This window comes from Pinus tabuliformis, chromosome Q, assembly GCF_031772625.1.
Source record: "Pinus tabuliformis cultivar Carrire ecotype Pingquan chromosome Q, CPIR1, whole genome shotgun sequence".
NCBI classification, from domain to species: domain Eukaryota; kingdom Viridiplantae; phylum Streptophyta; class Pinopsida; order Pinales; family Pinaceae; genus Pinus; species Pinus tabuliformis.
Window position 1 is genome coordinate 64,937,747 of NC_142296.1, and position 8,909 is coordinate 64,946,655.

The 8,909-nt window shown below is 37.1% G+C and overlaps 1 pseudogene; it reads left to right on the plus strand.

Annotated features, from left to right (window-relative positions):
- Positions 1-304: 304 nt before the first annotated feature.
- Positions 305-5,049, plus strand: LOC149218304 (UDP-glucuronic acid decarboxylase 4 pseudogene; annotated as a pseudogene).
- The last annotated feature ends 3,860 nt before the right edge of the window (positions 5,050-8,909 follow it).

Below are 8,909 nucleotides of genomic sequence, written 5' to 3' on the forward strand. Positions count from 1 at the left end.
GGTGGTAGTAGATCGGACTTGCCCGGTCGTGGCGCATTGAAGTTCCAAATTTGTTCGGTGGCAGCAGATCGGACTTGCCCAGTGGTGGTGCATTGGAGTTCCAAATCTGTTCGACGGTAGCAGATCGGACTTGCCCGGTGGTGGCGCATTGGAGTTCCTGATCTGTTCGGTGGTAACAGATCGGGTTTGCCTGGTGGTGGCGCATTGGAGTTCCTGATCTGTTTGGTGGCAGCAGATCGGACTTGCCCGGTGGTGGCTCATTGAAGACTGATTCATCAGAGGATCAAAAATTTATCAGTCCAATATGAATAACAGTGATGAGTACTCTCTTAAGCTAGAAAAGACGTGGTCTATTATCAGGCCAGTAGATTATTTGCTCAGGGAGCAACGGTTGCTGTTAATTTTGATAGGAATCGCCATCGCATCGAATTTCTTTATCCTTCAGTGTGGTTTTTTGGCTTCTAATGTTAATGAAAATGGAAGGTTTGTGCCCAACAAACCTCATCGGGTTGTTTATGAGACGCCTGTTTCTCGGTGTGCTCAGTATCATTTGAGTTCAATGGTGAATTCAGGGGCCAAAGTACTCCTAGGTTTGAAGAGAAAGTCCCTGCGAGTTGACGTGACGGGTGGAGCTGACAGGCTCATGGCAAGAGGCGACAGTGTTATTGTTGTCGACAATTTCTTCACAGGAAGGAGGGAAAATGTTTTGCATCTTTTTGGCAATCTGAGGTTTGAACGGATAAGGCATGACGTTGTGGAACCCTTATTGTTGGAGGTTGATCAAATCTACCATTTGGCTTGCCCCGTTTCCCCTGTGCATTACAAACACAATCCTGTGAAGACTATCAAAACTAATGATGTGGGAATCTTCAACATATCCAGACTTGCCAAGCGTGTTGGGGAAAATGTTGAGGTTTGGAGTGCTCGAATTTTTAATCCGTGAATGTGCCATGATGATGGTCACGTTGCAAGTAATTTTGTTGCTCAGGCTTTGCACAAGGAGCCTTTGACAGTCTATGGAAATGGGAAACAGACACGGAGCTTCTAGTTCGTTTCTGATCTGGTTGAAGGCCTTATACAACTTATGGAGGACGAACATGTTGGTCCTTTCAATCTTGGGAATCTTGGGGAATTTACAATGTTAGAACTAGAACAGGTTGAAGAAGGAAAAAATGACTCTAACAGTGATTGGCACATTCCATTGCTAATGGAAGAAAACAATGAGGAAGATGAAGAGTAGGAGCAGAAACAAGAAGAAGAAGTAACAGGAAATGTAATCAATAATGCAAGCCCAGAAAAGGCTGAAAGAGACAAATTTGAGGTAAGTCCATTACCAAGGAGATCAAGTAGGAATACTCGATTATCTTCTAAATTGAAAGACTATGCATTAATGTCAAAGTTTTTAAACATTGTAGAACCTGCAAATTATGAGGAAGCAAGTAAATCTGATGTATGGAGCGCTGCAATGTATGAGGAAATAGAATCAATAAATAGAAATGATACTTGGGATTTGGTTGAATTGTCTGAATGTAAAACCCCCATATGATGCAAATGGTTGTATAAACCAAAAATAAATGAAGATGGGAGTATAGAGAAACTTAAAGCTAGACTGGTAGCAAAGGGTTACTCACAGAAAGAGGGAATAAATTTCAATGACACCTTTGCTCCTATAGCCAAATTAAACACCATTAGAATGCTAATTTCCTTAGCAACAAAACACAAATGGCAGCTACGCCAGCTAGATGTCAAGTCTGCATTTCTGAATGGTGACTTGAAAGAAGAAATTTATTTAGTACAGCCTGAAGGTTTTGTGAAAAAGGAACAGGAACATCTTGTGTGTAAATTGAAAAAGGCACTATATGGTTTAAAACAGGCACCCAGGTCGTGTATGAGAAAATTGACTCATTTTTTGTTCAGCATAGCTTTCATAGGAGCTTGAATGATCCAAATCTGTATACCAAGTTTAATAAACAGAGGCAAATTATTTTGATTTCTTTGTATGTAGATGATATGATCATAACAGGGAATGCTAACAATCTGATCAAAGAAATCAAACAGCATATGTCACAAGTGTTTGAGATGAAAGATCTCGAAAACCTTCATTATTGTTTGGATTGGAGGTATGGAGAGACTCTGGACAAACTTTTCTTACTCAAGGGAAGTATGCCAGAAGCTTGTTGGAAAGGTTCAGAATGGAGCAGTGCAGATCAGCAACAACACCATTATAGCAGAACTTAAAGTTGAGGAGTGACGATGGTACTAAATAGGTGGATGCTACCATGTACAGACAGCTAGTTGGCAGTTTGATATATCTGACTACAACTAGACCATATTTGGCATATTATGTTAGTGTGTTGAGCCAATTCATGTCAAAACCACTCGAAAGTCACTGGGTCACAACAAAAAGTGTGTTGAGGTATCTTAGTGGTACTAGTAATTATGACATTTTGTACACTGACACTTCTAATGTTATTCTAACAGGTTTTTCAGATTCCGATTGGGCAGGTAGCTTGGATGATCGAAGATCTATCACAGGTTACGCATTCAGCATTGGATCCGGGGTCATAGCATGGAGCAGCAAAAAACAGCACACTGTAGCTCTATCTTCATGTGAAGCTGAGTACCAAGCATTATGTGCAGCCACATGTGAAGCTATCTGGTTGAGAAGACTTCTCAACAATGCAGGAGAAGAGCAAAAAGAATCAACTAGTATCAAAACTGACAACCAGAGTACCATCAAGCTTGCATACAATCCATTCTTTCATAAAAATACCAAGCATATCGACACTCAGTTTCATTTTGTTCAAGAGAAAATACAGTTAAAAGAAATATGTGTGGAATATTGTAAAACTTGTGATAACATGGCTGATATTTTTACTAAGCCTCTTGGGCGTGTAAAATTTGAATTGTTTAGAGGGATGCTAGGAGTTCAGTTAAAAGAAATATGTGTGGAATATTGTAAAACTTGTGATAACATGGCTGATATTTTTACTAAGCCTCTTGGGCGTGTAAAATTTGAATTGTTTAGAGGGATGCTAGGAGTTCAGGATAATCCTTTCTCCATTAAGGGGGGGAGTTGAAAATAATTAATATTATTTTGTATTAATGGAGAAATGGCTACATAAATTGTAACGTATCTCCTTAGTTTAAGAGCTGTTCCTAGAGTTTAGGAGTTTGTTTGCAACTACCTGATTTCTAGTGATGTACTTAATGATGTAATCTTTCATTGATGAGTAGTAGAGTGTACGGAGAGAGTTCTCTTTGTATGAGTGCAGTCTCCAGGTGCAGTACTCACGTGTGAGCTGTATCTCCTTCTTTTAATTCAAATCTGATTTTTATCTCATTTATCTTAGGGAACCCAATATGTGAGAAAACCAAAATAGATTGTGAAGTTTTTAATGTGTAGAACATTTTCAATTGGATAGAAACTATGGTCGAAATGTTTTAATCTTAAAAATTTATAATTGATACATCAAAATGATTTTATAAGATTCTAGACAGAAAATCTCAAAAATTAAACATACTTCTAAATTAGGCCCTACAAACTAATTTGTTTGATTTTTCTACCTAAAAAGTACTAACATGGATAAATAATATATAATTATCCATTTCAACTTAACAATATAATCTCCATTTTAGAAAATGATAGTTTTAAATATTTACAAAGTGAATAGTTTTAAGTGATTTTTTTTGGAAATTTTTTCCATTTGTTCTCCAATCTAATTTGTGTAGAATCTGACACATATTAATTGAAATTTTGAAATTTTGTTTTATTTTTTCCGACCAATCTTCAATAATATTTCGATTAAACTTTTAAGCCTGGTCGTAATATCTTTAGCCCGGTCCTTTTAAAGATTACTTGCTTGAATCCAGTTTGTGAGAGTATTATTGAATTGTTTACACAGCTATACCCGGTACTAACAAATTAAGAACATAAAATTACAACACTAACACTATCCTACTACGAATTGTAGGACGTCAACCTCCTTTTTAAAAGGTGTCAACGTGAAAGAGTTTAATGGGAGTCTCTTGGAGGACCATGGAGGTAAAGTGTCACGTGATATGAATTAAACAGAGCCACCCTAGTATGAACATATTTAATGCCATGTTGTAGAACCTTAGGGTAGGGGTTTCTGATTTTGTAGGCATGTTAAAAGAAGGTTTTTAAATTGCCACATACTTTAATTGCATTGTAAAGTAGTTTATTTTTATAAACTACTTCGTAAATCAATTTGTGATTAAATTAAAAACCGTGGAAACTGCACGTTACATTAATCTCGAGGTTTCCGTACAAACGGCCCGGGCTCATTTAACAATGTATACGCGGAAACAGTCCAATCAAATTGAAAATGATGTGATAAAGCCCAGGAAAGTGAGGCATATAATGTATTTGTTTCCTTCGACAGTGTACATATACTCTCCGACGTATTAAATTAAAAACCCTAAGTTAATTGTGCACGTTAAATTAATCTCGAAGTTTCCGCACAAACCGCCCGGGCTCATCTAAGCAAGAGCTAACGGGTATACTATGGGTATTAAATGCCCAGCTACATGCGTCTTGATAATTGTTTAACATATACGTGTTTATTTTTTATTTATTTATCACAGCGTACGTATGTTAAATATGTTAAATAGTGTTAAATAATTATATTGATAACTGTTTAACATATACGTGTTTATTTTTTATTTATTTATCACAGCGTACGTATGTTAAATAGTGTTAAATAATTATATAAAACACATGTAGCCAAGTATTTAATACCCAATAATATGCCCCTTGGCTCTTGACCTCCTCTAACAATTTATCCGCGAAAACCGTCTAAACAAATGGATAATGATGTGATAAAGCCCAGAAAAGCATATAATGTATTTGTTTCATCGAGAGTGTACATATACTCCAAAATATTAGTTGCCATAATAAATAGATTTGGAAATATTGGTTGGCGTGGAAATATTAGTTTCCTTTGGTCCATGCAGTTGATTCAGTCCTCCGCTGTCTCCCGCCGGCAGCTTTTCACCCTCACCTTTCTGCGTTCTCTTTCATTATAAATCGAAGGGACTTTCACTCCTCACCCTCCGCATTTCCTCTCCTCCTATCAGACTCCCGCCTCGAGTGAGAAAAAGCTCTTTCATGGCTCCTATTCGCGGAGATAAAGATGGCAATGACAAGAGTGGCCCGATTGGAACTGTTGCCAAGAACGTGCAATATATAGGTGTAAGATACAGAAGTCCGGGCCGTTACGGTGCAGAAATCAGAAACCGCTTGTGGAAAAGGCGTGTCTGGCTCGGTACATTTAATTCCGCTGAGGAAGCTGCTAGAGTATACGATGCTGCAGCGAGGCATCTAAGGGGAAAATCAGCCAAAACTAATTTCCCCGTTCCCCAGCTTGACCCAGTACCAGAAATAAGCCGTCACAACCAGAGCTACAACATTCAAAGCAACAACACTACCCTTAAGTTCGTATCCACTGATTCTCCTGCCGCTCTGGATAGGCGGACTCCGCTTAACGGCGTCCCCAGTGACTTTCACACCCATTGGCTTCACGCAGTTATCAGATCTCCAGATATAATCAAACAACTGAAGCTCAATATCGCTTACGTTAATGTTGCAGTGGGAGCGCAGGGAATAGCGGATCCCGGCATGAGTAGTACTGCTGCTACAAACCCGCTTCACCTTCCTATTGCCAGTCCCCACCCTCCTCCTATTTCTGGTCCTTCTCCGACCAATCTCATGGACTGGGCAAGCCTTGTGCAGCAGCCGCCAATGGCGACGGGGCGGCTAGGAGAGACTGCGGTGTTTAATACGCCCAAAATCCATGATGCGGTGCAACTGAGCATGACAGATAATTTACCTCATCCACCGAGTGATTGCTATGACTATTCCTCCGGTAGGTTCTTAAAATCACATGTTTCTCACCCTCCTGGACCGGAAAACACAGGGCCATCTGTGTTCGATTTGAATCTGCCTCCTCCTAAAAGGGAAGTTGTTTCTGTTTCTTCTGGAACGATATGCGTTGGGCCAAATTTGACGTTGGATTTGAATCTCCTTCCACCTGAAGAATAAGATGATGTAAGTTTGTGAAAGATCAACATTATTGCAGAGATACTCTGGTTTTTTATGTAGGTTTCCCCTTTGGTAACAAGTTCCTCTATGAGATCCGCCATTTGGAGGTGGTTATGTTTTTTTTCGGTCTAAGATTATTTGTATGGTCTTGGATTATTGTGTCATGTCAAGCCAAATGAGAGCTATATTTTTTTGGTTATAATATTATTTTTAAATGAAATCTATATTGTTTTGTTGTTATGTTTTTTTAAGGAAATTAAAGGTAGGATGTTTTTTTACTTATTTTAGGGTTTGTTTTGCTTTATCTCAAAATATATCTATATCTATATATATATATATCATAAAAGTATTTTATTTGAAAAAATTATACATAAATTTAAAATTTTAATATAATTATTAATATTTTGGAATTGATTTTGTGATCTTAATGAATTTGTATTGGATTTTAGATAAATTAGATTATAATAAATTGGAAAAATTTCCAAAAAATCACACTTAAAAGACTATTGTTTTTAAGAATGAATAACATACTTGATATATAAATTTTAAATTTTAAATTTAGCATTAGTTTTAGCCTTATATTGCACTAGTTATATAATTCTATTGCATTTTTAATTAGAGCATAATTTAATGTAATTAATCCATGTTTTTCATCTCTCAAAAAATGTATTTAACAAATCTCACTCTCAAAATGGTGGGTTTGCACCTATTGTTGGTATCCCATTTCTCATATGAGGGCATAATGTCATTAATGTATGTTTTTCATCTCTTTAGGAATGAATTTCATATCCCAGGGGGTTATCACTAACAAATGGCACCAAAGCTCCCTTAGTAGTAAATTTGGTCATTGGTGTACATTATTCAAGCTAATTAATAGTGATGATTTTTTCTTAGATAGAATACACAACAACAATCATAACATAAAGTTGTCTATGTCCAAGGAGAATATTATACTCAAGAAGGGCTTCAACAACTTCAACATCAATGGAAATATTTTTTCCTCCTAACTCAATTTTAAATTGCAAGGATAAATCCCTTAGTCAAGGAAGTATGCCCGTCCAAGTCCTCAAGCATCGTACCTCCTAGCTCAATTTAAAATGCAAGGAAAGATTCCTTAGTCAAGGAAGTATGCCTGTCAAAGGCCTCAAGTGTCGTACTCGAGTGGAAAATTTCTAAAGAACAAGGATCTTTCCATCATGATGAGACCATGATATAAGTGAAGGATCCTTCATCTATAAGAGTGTGGTAAATAATAGATACAAACTGATATCTGAAAAGTGACCTAATGGGACAACCTATGTCTACTTTTATTAATGTCAAATGTAATCAAATTCGACTCTAAGGGATCACCCCCTTCGATAGTAGTCAACAAGACTATATGTTACGTAGGAAAACTATGTAAACCCCCCAAAGTGGACATGGCATATGGTTCTCTTGCTACATTCTTGATAATATTATAATGTTAGGTAACCCTAGCAATGGGATTTTGTGTCGATCAATAGAGAATACCCTCAACACAAAAATCATTATCTCCAAGAGTTTATCTAGTCTGAGAGGGCCATTAGATTGAGTGGGGATGATAAGGTCTTTGAAATATGGATGAAGAACTACTCTAGAGAGTCTCATAACTTTTTTAACTCTTAAACAATTGCATTTCCTCATGGTACATAAGAATATGTGATGGACCTCCAAGTAAGTTTGATCCTTTTTTTCCCTAGGCCGAGGAGGGGGAGTGTTGCAACCATTCCTTTTTATGTTTGGGATGGGAATGGATGTACATAGAATGCATGCTACTTCATGGTTGCTAGTTTTTCTAGGAAGCAATGAATCTCGTCCATCCTTGGGAATTCATGAGTTATACGGTCACCATGAAAAAAAAATGAAGGGAGCTTAACCATAAGTCTTTGTTCACTTTTATCCCCACCCATGTTGGGTTGGCTTTATTGTGCCTATTGAGAATTTTTAGAAGTGCTCTTTTTTTTTTCTCTTCGTCTTACCACCAAGTTGCTACGAATTCTAAGGTTGTGTAAAATGAACTGTATGAATCTCGACAGTCTACTCAAGAGACTTTTCTTGTTGACACCTAGTCATACTTTCAAGGGCTTGCGATGTGACAATCAATTTTCCTAGTTGAGTAGCTAATTGACTCACAACATCATTAGAGATAGAATCAACCACACCATCAAAACGCGGTCCTATTTTGGGGCATTGTTGATCAATCTATGGTCACAGAGTATTGCAAATGATATCATACAAGATTATTGACTATGAATACATCAAGTCAATATGTTGGGCATGCAAGATAGCTTGCCCCTTTATGGCCACCTCGTCCATAGCTACATCCTTGAAAATATAAGGCGGCAAGAATTGGGTGAACCATTCATTAAGTAGTCAATTGAGAATCTTGGTCCTAATCAACCACTTGTGTTGCCTCCACTTATGAATATGATTATAGGTGTGGGTGGAAGTGCCCTACTTAAAAGTAGATAGCAGATCACTTCCAATATCTTACCATTAAGTTTACTAGAAATCATTTAGAAACATTCAAACAAAGGAAAATAATCATAGTATAATGCTTTATTGATTTCGATGTAACATTTAGTAGCACCTCTAGTTAGGGTCCGTTGGAAGAGATAATGTAATACTATCATCCACTAAAGAATTTTATTAACATAATATATGGTATGTGGTGATGTGTGTGTTCAAGTTCTCCCATGGATTTCTATCATATTTTTGTATATATAGAATATTTTTATAAGCATTGGTGTCCATTGAGGGTCATGGGATATGGGGTCATTAGTGAGTCTTTCTAAATCAAAGAAATCAAGTGATGTTAGAATTAAGA